The sequence below is a fragment of the Schistocerca serialis genome, chromosome 1, assembly GCF_023864345.2.
Source record: "Schistocerca serialis cubense isolate TAMUIC-IGC-003099 chromosome 1, iqSchSeri2.2, whole genome shotgun sequence".
Lineage (NCBI taxonomy): Eukaryota > Metazoa > Arthropoda > Insecta > Orthoptera > Acrididae > Schistocerca > Schistocerca serialis.
The window spans coordinates 938118119-938137943 of NC_064638.1; positions in this window are offsets into that span (position 1 = coordinate 938118119).

Below are 19825 nucleotides of genomic sequence, written 5' to 3' on the forward strand. Positions count from 1 at the left end.
TTCATGTCGAAGATAGGTAATTTGTAGCAGTGAGTAACCTTTCTACATAACCTCTTATGCCATTCTCTACCCCTTGATGTTACACAAGAAGTATTAATTTTTCACGCCGACAAGACTCTCGGAGAAGTGGCTGACGGAAGTTATTGTTTCGACAGAACAGTGTATAACGTCCGACTGACATTTATTTGTTTCAGGTCGCTACCAGTCTTAGTTTTAAATATTGTGAGCAAAGAGTAACTTCATTGAATGTATCAATCAATTTAAATCATTTCAAATTTTGCTACATATACCATATCTGTAATCTTAACGTCCTGTGTCACGTTTGTTGTCGCTTACGATGTCTGATCAACAAAGACAGGCTGATTTTTTCCTGTAGCTTCTGTGATAATTACCTATCTGCACCATGAATATTTGAAAATAGCAGTTTTTTTTTAAATTTGTAATGTCCTTATGCGGCCGTACACGCGTATCAGTAGGTTGGTAGTAATACTCTGTTTTATAGACGCTCTGCTCTGTGCATTTCGCATACCAAACGGTTGGCGTAATGCAAGAGGAGCAGTACGGCGCCATAAAATGATGTGTTTGTTTAAACAATACAGACACTGAAACTTAAAGCTGCAGCAAGCGTACGGTGAAGATTTTCCAACTTGTACAACGTTTAGGTGGTTCAAGGACTTCAAAGAAGGCCCATTTATCTGTGTAAACCAAGGTGGGCCAGGTGTTTTCGTCTTCCGCTGCGACATCAACACATCTGCTGTGAATGTCTGTGAGGATCGGCGGATAACATTAGTAATCTCAGTGAAGTGTTGAGAATTTCGTATGACAGTAGTTTCTTTACAATTACCTTCATAAGATTCGTGTTGGTGCACGTTGGGTCCCACGACTACCGAACGAAAGGTTGCGCAAATTGAGAGAAGCTGTGTGGTGCTCAGACTCTTTGACGACGGAGGGGATGCTTTTCTAGAATCGATTATTACCGGTGATGTGTCAAGGATGCATCATAATGATCCTGCAGGAAAACAAGCCATCCCGCTGCTGAAATCACCACGTTCTCCAACAGCAAAAAAGGCGAAAGTTGTTCCATCTGCAGGGAAAGTGATGGTGATCGCACTGTTTGGCTGTCATGGAATTATTTACTAGCATACAGTTCCCCCTCACACTACTGTTACAGTAGCATCCTACACGTCAGTACTGTCTAAACTAAGGAAGAACATTACTAAGAAACGGCCAGAGTTTTCACGGACTGGTGGCAACTTCATCATGACAACGCGTGGTCTCGCGTCCCAAATCATATTATGCGGTTTCTGTCTCAATCCATCATTACCTGTGTACGGTAATGCAAAGGCAAAGCTTCGGGGCATTCGACCCGAGAACTCTGAAGCAGTACTGGAGAAAAGTGACAAAGAATAGCCTGCACCATGTCACCATGTGTTCGAGAACTGGCAGAGACACCACAAAAAGTGCAACAAGTAGGAGCGAAGTTCTCTGAAAAAGATAATGTGAGCACTTAAATAGAGTAATAAACGTCAGTGAAAAAAGAATCAATCTCTTTGTTGATAAGTCCTTGTAAGTAGGTAGACGTACTAAACGCAGCTATGCCTGCTAGCTAAGGCTGACTAAAAGAGTTGTATTTATTTACGGTCAGAATCAACTTTGATTATTGTGACGAGTACGGGAAAAAACCTCAGTTGATTGACTGATTTCACTAATTCTTCCACATTAATTTCTTCTTGCCTTTACTTGTTTCTTCCTTTTCTGACTCAAGAGGCTCGCCATTCTGGGGGTCTCTGGGGCAATTCTCTGCTCGCTACAGACTGGTTACGCCTCCGCCATTGAGAGTCTGACGGCGCAAAAGGTGAGGGATCTGAGTGATTCATTACGCTTCCTCGTAACATGACAACGATTGCTTCAATTCACCGCTCGAAGAGTTCCATTATACACTGACCGCATAGCAATGCGTTTCATGATATTCCCGTGAATCAAGTTGTTGTTCTTATAAGACGTCGTGGTGATGCCACTGAACAAGATATCGAATGTCGACATGCAATGTGTTTTCTCTCGAATTCCAATATCAGGTAAATCTGAGGGAAGGTCGAGCCGCGTTCCCTAGAGTCTGGCTAGGAAACGAGCACCCACTGCCCTACTCCTTGCCCTGCCCGAGCTTAAGACATCGGATCCATAACTTACTATGGGCGTGATACGACCTCGTCTACACGACCACGAAAAGAGTAGATCAAGCTTGAGGCTAAATTGAGTATAGAAACGGATGCAAAACAGGTATTATTTAGAAAGTGCAAAAATCACAATTATGTTAATAATGGAAACCATAGAAGCTAAAAGGCCACTCAAATCGGCCTCAAAACTGCCAGAAGACAGTGGTCACTGGTCCGACACTCTGTCAATGAAGAAAATCTGCAAGTATGTATTAGCAGCGGGCGCGGCAAGTGCTTCGCAACTGCTAAATATTTATGGGCATTGAATATATGTCATAACCTGAGGTATCCCTGGGATTTGTGTGAGGAAGCAAATTTCGCCACCTCGTTCCACTTCGCCCACTTAGAAGGTGCTAGAACTTATAATAAATCATGGATAATATAAATGAAAACGTCTCCTTTGTTTTAGTTTTTGATTCTAATTGGTATTAAGATTTGCTTAATTTTTTGTGTACCAAACAATTAATATTCAGGATATACGGGGTGGTTATAACTAAACTTTCACTTCTTGAAGTAGTGTGGGTTGAAAACTTTGAGTATTTACCGTATGAGTAGGTAGCCAGGTTTACAGGAATGTTATTCAGAGTGTGAAGTGCCGGCTTTGCCTTGTTAGTAGTTCTAGTGTCATGACTTGCCGTTAGGCGCCGGTATTGTTAGGCGGAGATGAGTTGAAACACAATCATCAGTGGGCATTTCTGTTGCAGTCAGTCAGTATTGGTCTGGACAAATAGAGGAGTACTGTACTGGTAAAGCTGTTTTGCCAAGACAACAGCAATAGTTCTGCAGCTTTTCGCGAGTAACGATGCATTAAAGGGATACGGAGAAGTCCTCTTTCCACACCGGGGTTGAAAAACACGATTCGTAAGTTGGAATTAATTGGCGCTGTGCATATTGCTCCTTGGAGAGGAAGACCGTCAACTGCACCACAAATTTTTGTGGAAGCCACTGTTTGCCACGGTTGATAATGCTGGAAGCATTGTGCGACCTTCAAGCAGTGCACAATGCTGAGTTACCACAAGAGAACATTCCATGGTCCACCGTTGTTTCAGGAAGCAGCAGAGCAATCTCATGGTGGTTCCAGGTTGTCGTGGAGGCAAATGGTCGTCACATTGAGCAACTGTTATAACCCAGAACGTAAACATGGTGTACAATTAACAAACAGTATCCTGTAATATAGAAATTAGAATTAGTTTCTTTCAATGATTTATTCGTTATTTCTCTTCCGCAAGTCATTACAAATATTTCCACAAAGTTTCACTGTCCTACAATCACTCGTTTTTCATGGGGATCCTCTCAAGGTGTGGAAGTTTAATTATAATCACATCGTACAACATTTTTAGTTTTTAGGATTCAGTTTGATATTTTTATGAACTGGTTTCTTGAACTATCAATTTGTGAAGAGGCAACATACAACTGACCATGCGAAAACTTTAACTGCTTACTTAAATGCCATGATTTTCGAGATTTTTGTAAACAACGCTTCCCCATTATGCAGGTCGTCCCAGGAACGTTGCGACAAAATTCGAGGGCTTGTAGAGGGTGTCTTTACGAACAAACAGAGGATAGGAATTCGTGTCAAGAAATGTCATTCAACGACGTCGAAGTTATTGACACTGGCGCCCGCCACTACGCTGCCCTTTCGACGGCGAACGTGGCTTTGTACGCTCACGGAGTGTAGGCGGAACGTCTCGCAATGTTGTTATTCAGTTATCGCGACTTATTGCCACGATCGTCAGTGGAGAAGATGGAAATAGCTGCCGAATAAAAATACCTTGTTTCCTGTGAATGCGGTGCGATGCTCTGTTGGTTGGTTGGATGACGGTTTCAGATACTGATTTCCATCTGCAATTTATTTTTCTCGTGGAATTCTCTAAAATCTCCAATGTTTTTCGGTATGCAGGAGAAAAATGAACTGTAGATGAAAAGCTGTGCTTGAAATCACCATCCACCAAGGCAGCAGAGCATCGCATTCACGGGGATAAGACCTCTCTGCTCAGCAAGTAGCTGCCTCCTCTCCACTGGCAATCGTGGCAATCAGTCACGAGCAATGGATAACAAACAACATTGCGAGGAGTCACCTACGGTGCGTCAGTGTGCAAACTCACGTTTGCTGCCAAAGGGGGGGCCTAGCAGTAGGCGGCGTCGGCTATAGCTTCGACGCTCTGTGACGGCGTTGGATGACCTTACTGGGCAAGGATTCCTATCCTTGATTTGTTCCTCAAGACACCCTCTACAACCCTTGATGTTGTCACAACAGCCGCCCGGGATTAGCCGAGCTGTCTAGGGAGCTGCAGTCATGGACTGTGCGGCTGGTCCCGGCGGAGGTTCGAGTCCTTCCTCGGGCATGGGTGTGTGTGTTTGTCCTTAGGATAATTTAGGTTAAGTAGTGGGTAAGCTTAGGGACTGATGACCTTAGCAGTTAAGTCCCATAAGATTTCACACACATTTGAACATTTTTTTGTTGTCACGACATTTCCGGTACACCCTGTACATTAATTTAGATTACTGTGGATTGCAGGATAGTTTCAAAAGGAAAGGATAAGTAAACAGAACAAAGGAAGAGCATGACGGTTTTGGTTTAATCATGGCACATGGCAGTATAAAGAAGTAGTTTACCTCAGAGGCTCCATGGAGGTGTCGGTGGTATGGCTAAAATTGCAGTTCCAAGTGGCCATCGTAATTTCAGATGGTCAGATAGTCGAAAAAATTGGGGAACAGGACCATGGATCGATTTTCCTACTAACCGGTGCACTTCCTGGTGTACTCTGGTCCGAATGAGGCGCAGCTCGTGCGGTGGGGACTGTTTCACACCTCAGGTTGCGGAGAGGAGGGCAGACTCCACAGAAGATTCTGCTTTACGTAGCCAACATAACAGTGCCCATTTACGCAGTTTTGGACAGACTACAAAGTTTGATGGCTGGCAGTGCCTTTCTCTAAGAGTACAGATGGTCTCTCTGGCGCCCTTGAAGTATACAAGCGCGAAAGGCGGATCAAACTAGGCACAAAAGGCTTTCTTACAACGGAAGCACCTTCTTGGCCAAGATAAACAACTGCTGAATTTCCGAAAAATTTATCTACGATAATTCTGTACCGTGGCATCATTCCTGCCCATTTTGTATACCTCGTTATCCTCCCGACACACTTAAAAATCACAAATAAATTAAAGTTAATGTTAAGAATTTTACACTGAAATATCTTTGCTAGACTCACTGGCTGGTTTTGGCGTAGTGACCCTAATCCAGAAATAGTGACAATAATTTGTCACCAATGAGAATATGGCATCACACTTCTGTTTTTGAGTTCATTAGCATCTAGAATGTCTGATTTCAGGAAACACAAATTCTGTTTGTGAGGGGAAAATTTTATGGAGATAAGTGCTTTCATACAAAAGGAAAAGGAAACGTTACTCTTGTGTGATAATATTTTCTCATTACTTGCATGCGACTCTCTAGTGATTTATTTTCGTCATCTTTGACAAAGTATGAACCAGTGTTTAGCAGTTAACTCTTCGGAAGCCTATATGTCTACAGGGGAAAATTTTATGGAGATAAGTGCTTACATACAAAAGGAAAAGGAAACGTTACTGTTGTGTGATAATATTTTGACATTACTAACATGCGACTCTCTAGTGATTTATTTTCGCCATCTTTGACAAAGTATGAACCAGTGTTTACCAGTTAACTCTTCGGAAGCCTAGATGTCTACAAAAATATTTCGTGGTGAGAATAAGATCTTTATGTAACAGGTTTTATGAGCCGAAAGTAACGAAATGATGTTACATCCTCGTATGATTAAACCCAGCCTATCGAACAAACTGGGAAATAGAGCTACAAAACATTCGCAAAAACCGTAGTATCAGGTTGACAATGAAAAGAATTTGAAACTGAAATAGAAAATCTGAACCACTGATGAAACAGAATTACATATCACCAAAAATAATAAAGAATGTTTCTGAGTATAGCACTCGAAGTTGAGAAACTAGAAATAAATAAAGAAAAGCCTTTTCAGTGTTTATTCCATGTATTACTCTTTCTTTGCATACGAACCAAATTGTGATCTGGTTAATGGACGCACGACGTTATTTTCAAGCCTTATGCTTCTTGTAATGGTACCTGTCATTATTTCAATTGAAACGTATATGTTCTGAAGCCCCCATATTTTGAACAGTCTTAATAAAGTTGAAAGGGGGCTGTTTCTCGCCGCTTTCATTTCGTCACAGCATATTTTTACCTGTTTTGTGAATCGCAATACTCATTTTTCTATAATCCATAAAACCTCACTCTAACCAGTTTCAGTATATTGATACAAGCTCTTTCGCTCTGTCACTGTAAGTATTAAGTCTTTGGCGAGTTGGTTTGCTCTCGCCCAACAGCAATCGTTTGCGGGTGGGGAGCCACGTGCCTCCCTAGTTTGAAGAGAGTTGCGTGTTACTATTTCTAGTCTGGTTCTGGTTATGAATTGGAGAGATGCAGTCGAGTCTACGGGGTGCCTTTATCGTTGTTGTTGAACAGACATTACAATGTGGAACGAATCTGGTAAGACCAATCTAATTTATATATAGTGAAGAAGTTTAGTTCTGCGAGTGAGATTAGTTGGCAATATGTATTGGTATCACTCCAAGTGTAGGTATTCGATCGCTTGTTTCTGTACACTGCAGTTGGTGCAGGTAGGTTGCTAATCCGGAACTACTTGGAAGAGTGAAATATCGTTATGGAGTTGTAAAATTTGGTTTTACGGGCATTTGAAACTTAACAGTGGCAACTATTTATTTACAGCTCGTACAAAACAGATACGTGTTTCAAAGTTTTACTGACCTTCAAAGTAGTCACCAGCATTGTGTATAACCTGTTGCCAGCGATGTGGAAGTCGTAGAATACTCTTAGCGGTGCCAGTTGTGTTGACAGTTCGAGCGGCGCGGTGTATTGCCCGATGAATTTGTAGCAAATCTGAAGCGAATTCCGTGAAGTGTTTCCTTCAGTTTAGAAATCTAGTTAAACTCACGAGGGCTTGAGTCAGGGGAGTGCAGTAGGTGGTATAGCATTTAGCAGCCCCATCAGTCAAACAAATCAGTAACAGCTTGCACTGTATGTGCGTGAGCAATGTCCTGCAAAATGGTGGTCAGGTCCTGCAGAAAGTGTCATCACTTCTGTCTCTATGCTGTTCATTTTTGGAACACAACCTACGAGCAGAGTCGGTTTCTCGGCAAATTTGAGCGTTGAACGATCAGTGAATGTTGCAACATGGAAAAATGTGTTGAGAAAACATCGTGAAAATCAGTAGGACGATAAATGTCTACAATAGGTGCACAAGTATAATGTGTTGTAAGGAAGAAGAAGAGACAGGGAGTTAACTTTTTCAAACTGATATACAATGGCTGCAATGGATCTGTACAACAGGAGACCGGAAATCAGAAATGAGAACATCTGGCCACGTAGTGACACCCCGGTTGTCTCCCCAAGCACCTCTGGATTGTGAGAGCGACATAGCACTAGTGTGCAGGTCTGCAGGTCGGACAGAGTGTGAAACGGACGCGCCAGGGGCCACGAAAACATCGCGACAGCAGGATATGCAGTTTGAAAAATTTTTCCTAAACTAACCGTTGCTCTGGAATGCCGTTAGATGGAACACATTTCAGGAACTATATTTTTTTTTATTATAGGGGAAGAGGGCGTTACTCAGAACCAACAACAATTGTTAACAAATAATTCGACTGGCGACATGGGCAAACTAAGCTGGCTAATTAAAAGAAAAGGCACACCTGGTGCGAATTTGGCGGAACACGAGGGAAGACAAGAGATTCGGATATAACGCTGCTGTAATACTATGTCCTGGTACACCTCATTTCAACCACTTTGACTTCTACTGGTTATGAACGTGAGTATGGCGATCAGTTTAAGTCACTGCTGTTCCACTCTGACTCCACTACACATACAAGAAAGCATTACCCCCCACGTGCATGTGTGACCATCTTATGTACGAAAAATCAAAGCAATGATCCTTCATTGCCAGTACAGTACAAGGTAATCAATAACTGGGGCCTAGTAAATTGACCCTGAGACTACCACCAATAGAATGAATACCGGCACATTTGTAAAGTTTAGTTTGTGATTAAAACATATTAGTTGTTGTGGCTTAAGTATTTCAGAATGAGATAAGTTTCGCCATATTACAAAAGAAGTAATTCATATTCGAATAAAACTAATTATGTTATTCTTCAATTGTATTCATGTAACTGGAGTAATAAACGCTAATATTATTACTAAAGTTTTTTTTATGCAGTTTACTACTCTTAAATGCATTATTCGTCTGTAACAGATGTAATAAATGTAACTTTGCTACTTGAGCTAGACTGTATGTTAATCCATCACTGCATTAAATGTTTGAAGAAAAGTCGTCCACCACAGTACTTAACGATACTAACGCTACAGATATATGGAAACTAATTGAGATAAAAAATTAACATTTTCAAAAGAATTCATGATGCACATGCAGACAGTTTCAAATAAAATAACTAAACTTCAATAACGCCGAAACCTCTCAGTCACACATATAAATTGATGAAAGATTTATGACACTCTCTCAGAAGGATGAACTGTTTATTGCTTCAACCTGTGTAACAAAAACGGCCGGAGCAAACAATATTTACCATCAAATGTTGAGGAATTTATCACAGCTTGCCAAAGTTTGGTAGCACGAAATACCAATACACTATCGCTACAAAAATCATAGATAATTGCACCAATCTGGCAAGAAGTCAGTATCGAGCTCATCGTATAGACTACTGCTACGATTATGTGTTGCAGATCCGTACCACGTTGCTAGACGCCTAGAAGCTAAATCGTGGGAAGTTTGTTCTTGCTGTCTATGTCGCCACAGAGAGTTGCCCCCCCCCCCTCCCCGTCCCCACGACCCCAATTCCCTCTTTCCCCTTGTTTAGTTACCATCACAAGGGCATTTCGCTTACATTCTCCTTCGGATGTATGTAAGCCATAATTAGAATTAGAGCATCTATATCTTGTATTTCATGAGAGTGCTATTTAATGTTCAGCTGACTTCCTCTAAAGTTCGCCAATTCGGCGCATAACTTCTCGTGCTGAAGAACGTTCTTGACGTAAAATGATAATGCGCCCACGGTTTCAGCTTCAAAATGATTCGTCGGGGTACCGTACGTTTACAGGCTGAAGTGAAAAGTGGGCAGAAACCTTGGTGTTGCTTTTACAATTGTGGACAGCGCGCTCTCGTAAACTTCGTTCAAGTTTACTTTTACCTCCATAACTCACGTGGCAGTACGTAGTGATTTCTTGAGTAAAAATGAGTACTGAGAAAGCAGTTTGTGATAAACAAAAAAGTGGAAAAAAAGAGTGCGAGTTATGAAAGCGGCGCAAATTATTTTTTGAGCAGTTTATTATAAAACGTAATACACGAAAAGGGCGCAACGAATCAAACAAGAAAAATATTTCTCCTTTTTTTAACTTTTAGCTCACAGTCTCACCAACAATTTGGTTTTTAAAGCTTACAACGTTTTTCGAAGTATCCAACAACTCACTGATTACGTCCGAAATTTTGATATTATTCATTTCACCGCAATGTCTCATAAAATAATTGTTGTTGTTTACCAATCTCACTTAATATATTCAGAGATTGTTTATAACGCTGTCGTCGGGATTTACTATTTAACTATCCTGCTTTATTAAATAGATGACCATACCCTCAGACTTCCCAACACCATACTATAACAAAATTTAAAGAATAAGCGACAGTAATAATTCACTTTTATCTGTACTGACTGATAACTAGAAATCAGAGGGGAAGAAAACGTTTACGGTAGTTGGAAGTTAACCTAGGTATTGATAATGATGTATTATATCATAGCACTGAACGACACGGTCGTAACAAATATGGTGTTCACTCACATAATATACTATACTACTAATCAAGAACTAACCAACATAAATATTTATGCAGATGTTACCGTGCAGCAGATAAATCTATTAATTGACTGCAGCCTGGAACAGTACCTTCATAAAAGATACTCAATACTTTAGTGCCAAGCATCCATCAGCAATCAAAATATTTTATGATAACTGTTTGTAAAATATAGTAAAAAACCACGTTGTCTGCAACGTATTTAATTCTTGAATTTCAGAACAAGAACGGAAACTATTGAGAAACTGCACTTTACAAACAAATCGGACCCAGCTGGCTTGTTGGTCTAGCCGTCGTCATTCAGGGACATAGTTCCGAGACGGACCAATCGGGTCCGACCGACCGCCACGTCAACTTCTCCCAATGCCGTCACCGGATGCGGTATTTGATAGCACACCGCTCACCCGGCCGTTGTTGAGTTTCTTAACGTGGGAACCGCTACTACTCGTTCTCGTACCTTCTCGGTTGGCCTTGCACTAAGCTAAGTGCACTCCGCACCGCTCCTCTCACAGAGGGAAAATTCCAGGCCGTACCGGAAATCGACCCTGGGTCTTCTGCATGACAGTCATCCCCGCTGACCACTCAGCTACGGAGGAGGAGTCAGCCTCGTATTAACAATTTTTAGAGTCCTTCTGTTGCAGTTTTACTTTAATTTAGTTTCGAAGTGATCAACCTCTTTTTCTAGCATCTCCATACTCACCCACACTGTAGGTATTTTTCCACATGCTTTTCCTCGATCAGCATAAGCTCACACAGCTGTACTCAGAGCACACATTATGAGGACTGATTGCTACAGACTACCTGCACTCCCAATGCTGTTACAATAAACAAAGCCTAGAAAGTGCAGTTCTTTGAGAAGTATGATAAAATGTTTCCATACTGTGTGTCGTTTTATTACACGCCATTAATTATATCTGCCATTACTAGTTTGCTCAGACAGAAGAATGACACCGTATGTTTAAATAGTTCCTTACTTTACTAACAGATGGCGTTACTTGTTACACTGACAGCATACTGGCGCATATTTTGATTAGAGATTAGATTAGATTAGATTAATACTAGTTCCATGGATCATGAATACGATGTTTCGTAATGATGTGGAACGAGTCGAATTTTCCAATACATGACATAATTAGGTTAATTTAACAACATACTTAAGTTAATAAAACAATTTTTTGTGTTTTTTTGTTTTTCTTTATTTTTTATTTTTATTTATTTTTATTTTTTTATTATTTTTTTTAATATTTTTGTTTTTTTTTCTTTTTTTTCTTAATTTATATCTAAAAATTCCTCTATGGAGTAGAAGGAGTTGTCATTCAGAAATTCTTTTAATTTCTTCTTAAATACTTGTTGGTTATCTGTCAGACTTTTGATACTATTTGGTAAGTGACCAAAGACTTTAGTGCCAGTATAATTCACCCCTTTCTGTGCCAAAGTTAGATTTAATCTTGAATAGTGAAGATCGTCCTTTCTCCTAGTATTGTAGTTATGCACACTGCTATTACTTTTGAATTGGGTTTGGTTGCTAATAACAAATTTCATAAGAGAGTATATATACTGAGAAGCTACTGTGAATATCCCTAGATCCTTAAATAAATGTCTGCAGGATGATCTGGGGTGGACTCCAGCTATTATTCTGATTACACGCTTTTGTGCAATAAATACTTTATTTCTCAGTGATGAATTACCCCAAAATATGATGCCATATGAAAGCAATGAGTGAAAATAGGCGTAGTAAGCTAATTTACTAAGATGTTTATCACCAAAATTTGCAATTACCCTTATTGCATAAGTAGCTGAACTCAAACGTTTCAGCAGATCATCAATGTGTTTCTTCCAATTTAATCTCTCATCAATGGACATACCTAAAAATTTGGAATATTCTACCTTAGCTATATGCTTCTGATTAAGGTCTATATTTATTAATGGCGTCATACCATTCACTGTACGGAACTGTATGTACTGTGTCTTATCAAAATTCAGTGAGAGTCCGTTTACAAGGAACCACTTAGTAATTTTCTGAAAGACGGTATTGACAATTTCATCAGTTAATTCTTGTTTCTCAGTTGTGATTACTATACTTGTATCATCAGCGAAGAGAACTAACTTTGCCTCTTCATGAATATAGAATGGCAAGTCATTAATATATAATAAGAACAACAAAGGACCCAAGACTGACCCTTGTGGAACCCCATTCTTGATAGTTCCCCAGTTTGAGGAATGTGCTGATCTTTGAAATACGTTATACTATAATATCAGTTGCAATTAATTAATACACGAATGATAGTCTTATGAGGACGAAGTGAACAATAGCTTCTTTACATATATGTTTTATGACAAAACGAAACTGGAACCTGAGAAAACAGACATGTGTCTTCTATTCTTGTACGACTCTAGCTCACTCTTTCTGATTTCACTACAAACAGGTCAGTCTCAGTACAGACTTGAGAGGGACATACATTACTGGCGTATGATATTCAGACGAATTCCTTCGATAATCCCACACACAGATTCAGAGGAAACTCAATTCCTGAACCACGTGTTAATATCTGCAGTCTATTTTAGTGGAAACATCACTGGACTTTCTAGTGCAATGGCAACAGATATTGATCCTTCTGTGGAGTGATTATTTTCGGTTGACCTTGTAATGTCCACTACCGACACAAGTCTTCGTCTCTCACAACCAACGTCATTTTAAAGACTTCGAAGACAGTGACCTAAGTCTGGCCTGAGTCAAAGCTTCACAGGATTCTGTTCTCTGTAGCTGCGTCCAATTACTGTGTTTGTGACGTTCTGTCGTGAACTACGTTACGAGACCCTGTATTTCGTCCTCAAAGAAAGAAACACTACTTAAATGTAACGGATCTACCGCGCTGCTTTACTTAATCAGTGTTCACTTGTTTTTTCGAGGAAGAGAATATCCCTTTCATATAGAAGCTGAACAGTTACGGTTTTTCGTCAGAAACCTTAAGATGATTGCTCATTTCTTCCGTTTACAATTTCCTCTTTTCTTCATAATGTCAAACTTTGCACGCTGGGGCGTTTGGGGATCACGTGACTGGCGCAAAACAGCACTACTGGAACTCTTATCGCTTTCTCCAACGAGAACGCCGTTTAAGTTGGTAACTCTAACTGTCCACTTACAACAATTTACGATCAGCAGCCGTTAAGATATAGTGGCGAAGTAAGTGCTCATTACCTGTCGGGAAGGCAGAAATACGGCAGTAATGGGTACTGCAGATACACGTTGCAGATGAAGAATTATATCTTTTCAAAGTATCGTATTTATAACTCTGGCCCTGAGGCACTCTCCCACAGAGCAATCGGCAGTATGCTTTTATTTTATTTTATCCTTTTATTTGCACATTTATTTTTTGTTATTAGAGAGAATAAGTCTCTTAAGTAGCGGAATGTTTCTCTGTAGTAATGATCCGTGTTACACACAGAAGACCGTAGGCTGTTCCTAGTAGGTCGTGATGGGTAGAGAGAAGTGTGAATTTAAGGGTACGTTCACTAACTTTTAAGAGATTAGGTAACCGGTATTGGAATCTGTACATGCTATGAACCATGAGGAGAGCATTTGCTTGAACAAACAAGGTGGACTTAGAGAACGTTGGCAGGCAACACATCGACCTCCTCCCTTGCGACAACCACAATCAAATTAAAAATATGCAACCCTAATACGAGACTTCAAAACGAGAAGCTAATTCTTTTGACACATGTGTCTAACTTTACTATTAAAATATGTTGTAGGAAGGGTATTTCTGTTTTAATATTTCTTCTCGGGAAATTTTCAGTAACAAATTAATTATCCCGTACTAGCTGTTACCTGCAGTTGTGCGTGCATATAAGAAGTTTTGTTATAATTAGTAATGCCCAGTAATAAGCTGTTGTACATGCAATAATGTCAACTGTTCTCTTGTGTCTTCCTGTTCTAGTGGCATCTACCATCGTCATATTGAAATATCTATACATCGTACAACATAGACGTTATGCAGCATGTGAAATAAATTTGCACCATAGTTTATCATCATTGATGAAAAAAAAATGAAAAAAATGTTCCACTCATTACGTCATACATTTGGGGGTCGACTGAAATAAAAACATTTTGGAAAATTTGAAAATATGATAAACTTCAAACGAGAAAGAGTAAATATGCTTCCATATGTCACGTTGTATGGGAGTACATATGCTTTCATATGTCACGTTGTATGTGACATTTAGAGGTTCCATGCCTTCTTCTGCATGTCACCTCCATTTTTGTCAATTTTATTAATGTTTTATATCATTTAACTGTGGGATCGGGCTGAATGAGGTTATTCTGATGAGAGTACTTGTACTGAGCTCAAATTACTTTTCACTTGATTGCTGTGCATGTTGGGAACTGTATGTGGTCTTGCTTTTAGTTTTCTCTGTTACTTCCCTTGATGGCTTGTTGTGACCTCGGTCGAGTTTCGCCTATTGTATGGACGGCGAAACGACCTGCGAGGTGTCTGAGTGTCGCCACAGTTTATGTGCGTCTGGAACCAAGACTGCTGGCACAGACTGACTGTATTGTCTTCATGACTCTGAGAACTCTTGTGGACAGTGCCCTGCGAGGTGGGACTGTCTGGCGCCGGATGGTTGGTGGTCTAGGCATGCTGTTTTCGTAGCCGGTCAAACGGCAAGTTCGGCGCCCCCAGCTAAGTAGCAGTGGCACGATTGGTCACCTTAAACTGAGTCCAGTTGACGTCATAAGGCTCTGGACGAAACTGGAGGGAGCGATTGCTATTGTGCGGATGACGTTCTGAGGTAGTGTGGGGGACTTTCGGAATCAGCACCGAAAGCTGATTCGCGGCTTTTCGAGGGTAGTGGGGAGTTGAATGACGGCTTCGCTTTTGTGTTGCGTGGGCGCAGAGTTTTGGGATCTGACCTTCGTCAGAATCGGACGGTCTTGCGACTTAGTTGCACTTTTTCGGAATCGTTGAGGAGCATAACTTCGGTCATACTCCAGTTTCATTCTGCGACTTAAGACCCAGATTCTTACTCTGCGTTTTCGCACCTGTACCGACAGGGCGAGTTCAAGCGGTTTTGCTGTGTCTCTTCCTAGAGATACATCCTCGTGCATCCAGGATTTATCCTGCTTCGGCCTCGTGAGCAGAACTTAGAATTCTCTGACAGCATTCGAGACCAGGGGTTGAAACTGAGTTGCTTCTCAGCAGGAGTCGGCGCCTACATGATCACAACGCTGCCTACCGACGATGTGCTGCAGGTTTCAGGGCTGGTAAAGTATTTTGCGGCTCCAGCGTTGTAGGACCTATCATTTTTATACGGAAGTCCTCAGCAGCACGAGCGCTTGCTTTCTTACAAATCCACCTTGTTTGTTTCTCCATGGGTTCCCGTTTAAGCTCTCACTTCTAATCGCGATACTGAATTATAGTCGGGGGAGTAATATTTTATTCATTAGAACCTCCAGTAATTATCGTCAGTCTGTTGCATCACGGAGAGTAGGAGCCCCTTGTTCTCGAGCCAACTCCTATTCTCATAATAGTTCAGTATACCCTATCCCTTAGCCTATCGTTTGTATCGACAATCAGAGATAGCTTTTTGTTCCGATTTATAATAAATCTCATAATAATATTTAATCAGCATATCATTTCGTATATAAATGCAGAATCCCATTTCTTGTCATTTATTATCATAAAATTTCCTTTTTTCTGAGTAGATTAATATTTTTATTAAATTATCGTGAGTGTGCACTCATTTTACCAACTAGCAGGGTCCACCATCAATTCCTTTCTTTGCCATTGTGTGCATAATTAATTAGGTGGGGGTCGAGTGCATGTCTAGTTCTCATGCAAAATTCGTCAGACTTAAAGAGGTTCAAACTTTTCTCGACCCCGGCACCTCGCAATATCTTTCTTCCATCATCCGATTTTGATAACAAAGCTTGTATGCTTCCCCAACCCACGCTCTAGTTACCTGTGAGAACTCCGTGAGAATTTATCTCGTAGTTTTGGAGATGAACGTGTTCAAACATACAGCCACGACAGTTGTAAATAATACTTTAAATGAAGGTATCGTTTTCTCGTGATCTCATTTTGATGAAATATAGCTTGTGCGTTGTCCCACGCTACGCTCAAGATACCTGTGGAAACTCCATAAAATTTCTTTTAGCAATTTGGAAATTAACGTGTTGAAAAATACATACGGACACAACGATTTTACAGTTTTAATTTTAGTGTAGATATAGATGGAGTGGCTTTACGTGATAGAAATTAAGCTGTGCACTGCTGGTAACATATGGCAGGAATATTGTGAGAGTCGACCATAGGCTGTCTATTTCCGTATCTCTATCTGCACCTATACTTCGCCAGCCACCTTAAAGTGTGTGACAGAGGGTACTTGGTTTACTGTTACTTGTTCTCTATCCTTTCGCAATCGTGAATGGCACGCAAGAGGGATTGTTATCTGGTGTTCGGGTCTAATCTCTCTGATTTCACCTTCGTTGTCTTTTCACGAGATATACGTAGGAAGGAGCAACACGTGTTAGCTGACTCATTTGTTGGAATTGTGAGGGTGAAGCGCACACACATGCACAGCGCCTCCCTTATAGCGTGTGCCGCTGGAGTGTGATCACTCTCACTGGGTTGCTCTCGTTCTTTCTAAACGAAGTTGTGACGAAACGCGATGCTCTTCTTTGAATTTTATGCGTATATCAGTTCTACGTGACAAGGTTCCGAGCCCAACGAACAATATTCAAGTTAAGGGGCGAACGAGGGTTTTGTAAGACGCCTCCTTCGTGAGTGGACTACACGTCGTGACGGTACTTCCCATGAATCTTAGTCTAGCATCTGCGTGTCCTACAATTACTTTTATATGGTCGTTCCTCTTAAAATCGCTTTTTACGCACACTTCCAGACATTTCCAGTCTTTCCAGTGATAGTTGAACAATTGTGCTATCACAAAATAACAATTCTTTTCCCCTATTTTGTGGCCAAGCGGTTCTAGGCGCTACAGTCTGGAACCGCGCAACCGCTACGGTCGCAGGTTCGCAACCTGCCTCGGGCATAGATGTGTGTGATGTCTTTAGGTTAGTTAGGTTTAAGTAGTTCTAAGTTCTAGGGGACTGATGACCTCAGAAGTTAAGTCCCATAGTGCTCAGAGCCATTTTCCCCCTATTTATGCGCATTATGTTTGTGTTGAAGGTCAACTGACACTCCCTGCGCCAGGCATCTATACTTTGCAGGGTTTTTTTTTCTTTCTTTTTTTTGTGAATTGACTAGAACGCATTAAAAATTGATCTACAATGATGACTTCGTCCATGTTGTTGCAGTCATAATCATTCTGACTGAAATCTGTTCAACGGTCTTCTATAGGCAAGAGGACACGCTACAAGGCTTCCAGTTACTATATGCAAACACGGTCTAGAAAAAACATTGCCGCTCAACACTGGAACAGACTTCCTTTGTTGGTGTGTGCTACTGTGACGTCTCACACTGCCTTCTGTCCCCGATGAAAGCGAGCAGATCTCGTTAGGTTAGCCCAGCACACGTCTGGGGCAGTGTTGATAGGCAGTATCTGGATTAGCCTTATTTTTGTACAGGCCTGGCAGTGCTATGGTGAACAATGAATGAAATGAATTTAAAACGGATTATGTCCTTTGCTCCACAGTTTTATGTGTGTACATACAATATGTTATATTTAAAAGGGTTTTCGGTGGAGAGTACGGCAATTCGTTTAGCGCCCATTTCCATCATATGTTGAACTATTTTGTTCTGAGCCAGTGAGAAATTCACTCTACTTTTAGAGAGCTGTTGGCACTGCTCCTGTGTGCTGATGTGTCAGGAAATAAACCAACTTAATTAAAAATGCTGCTTCGATATTTTACTGATTAGGAAATAAACCAACTTAATTAAAAATGCTGCTTCGATATTTTACTGATTTGTGTCAGCCAATATTTTTGCACCTAGATAATTGGAGTGACAGTAGATGAATTGAAGTGCAGTTGCTCGCAAGTCTATTTTGTCCCAAAGGTTTGGAGGATAGAAGTATTTATACTTCGAGGGATTCTAGAGGGTGTCATGAAGATCAAAATGAGGATTGGAGATCCATGTCCTGAAAGGTCACACAACGACGCCACAGGTTTTGAAAGTTAGTTAATCGAACGCCTAGCGATGGGAAATGTAACGTTTAATCTCGGCCCTCTTTAACGTGATTTGGCTATGTTTCCGGACATGGTTCCTATGGTTATTTTGTTCCGCATGTGAGTATTTACAAACCCTCGAAGATTTTGTTGATCTATGTAGTTCCTGGTTTCTAATCACGGACTTTGGGTATATACAGTAAAAACTTGCCATTTCTTCTTAAACTAACCACATGTGTTCATACTGTAATAAGAACACTATTCATGCCCTGGAATATACTCCCAAACAAAAACAAAACAAAGAAACAAAAAATTGTTCAAATGGCTCTGAGCACTATGGGACTTCACATCTGAGGTCATCAGTCTCCTAGGACTTAGAACTACTTAAACCTAACTAACCTAAGGACATCTCACACATCCATGCACGCGCGCGGTGCCAGACTGAAGCGCCTAGAACCGCTCGGTCACACCGGCCGGCACTCCCAAACAGAAAATTTTATCTAGTAATAACGCGATCTGACTTTTGATTAGTAATAAGGAAAATGGCAATGTTTAAGCAGTGCGCAACAACGGGGAAAAATTACTCGACAGTCATACCATTTGAACACCGAATGTCTAGCGGAAACTGTAATCTCCACACTACATGAGATCAGACGGTTATAAGTTGGACCTTATAGGTCCAACCCCAAACTAGCTCAAGTAATGCACCTTATTACTAGTCACTTATCACAGTATAATAAACTGACAGTTTAATTATTGTTGTCGATAGTTATCAATTATAAATCTGTCGTCACCACTGTCGCACGATCTCGCATTCTTCATCAGCATTATAGTTACCTTAACTACAAAATTGTTAAGGAACTGAAACTTGCACCAAACGACATACTGGTCAGCTTTGATGTTGTTTCGTTATTTACGAAAGTGCCACTCAGTGACGCTCTGGAGCACATCGGTTCCATGTTCCCGCAAGACATCAAAAAGCTCTTCCATGCATGTCTCACCACGAGCTATTTCACGTGGAATGGTGATTTCTACGAACAGCTGGAAGGCGTCGCCATGGGTAGTCCTCTCAGTCCAGTGGTGGCCAACTTCTTCATGGAACAATTCGAAGCACAGGCACTGGACTCGGCGACTTGCAAACCTAAGGTGTGGTACAGGTACGTCGATGATACTTTCATGGTGTGGAGCCATGGTGAAGAACAGCTCGGTGACTTCCTAAGGCACTTGAACAGCCTCCATGCCAACATAACATTTACCATGGAAGTAGAAAAAGACAAGAAACTGCCATTTCTAGATGTGCTGGTCACAAGGGACGGCGAAAACCTGGGACACAGCGTGTATCGAAAACCGACACACACGGACCGATACCTGCACAAACTGTCAAACCACCATCCGAGCCAGAAAAGAGGCATGATTAGTACGCTCGTAACGAGAGCAGGACGAATATGTGAGCCGCAACACCTGAAACGAGAAATGCAACACCTGGAAACTGTTCTGAGGAGCAATGGGTACTCCACAAATTACATTAGAAGTGTAACAGAGCCAAACACTCGGCGAAGTA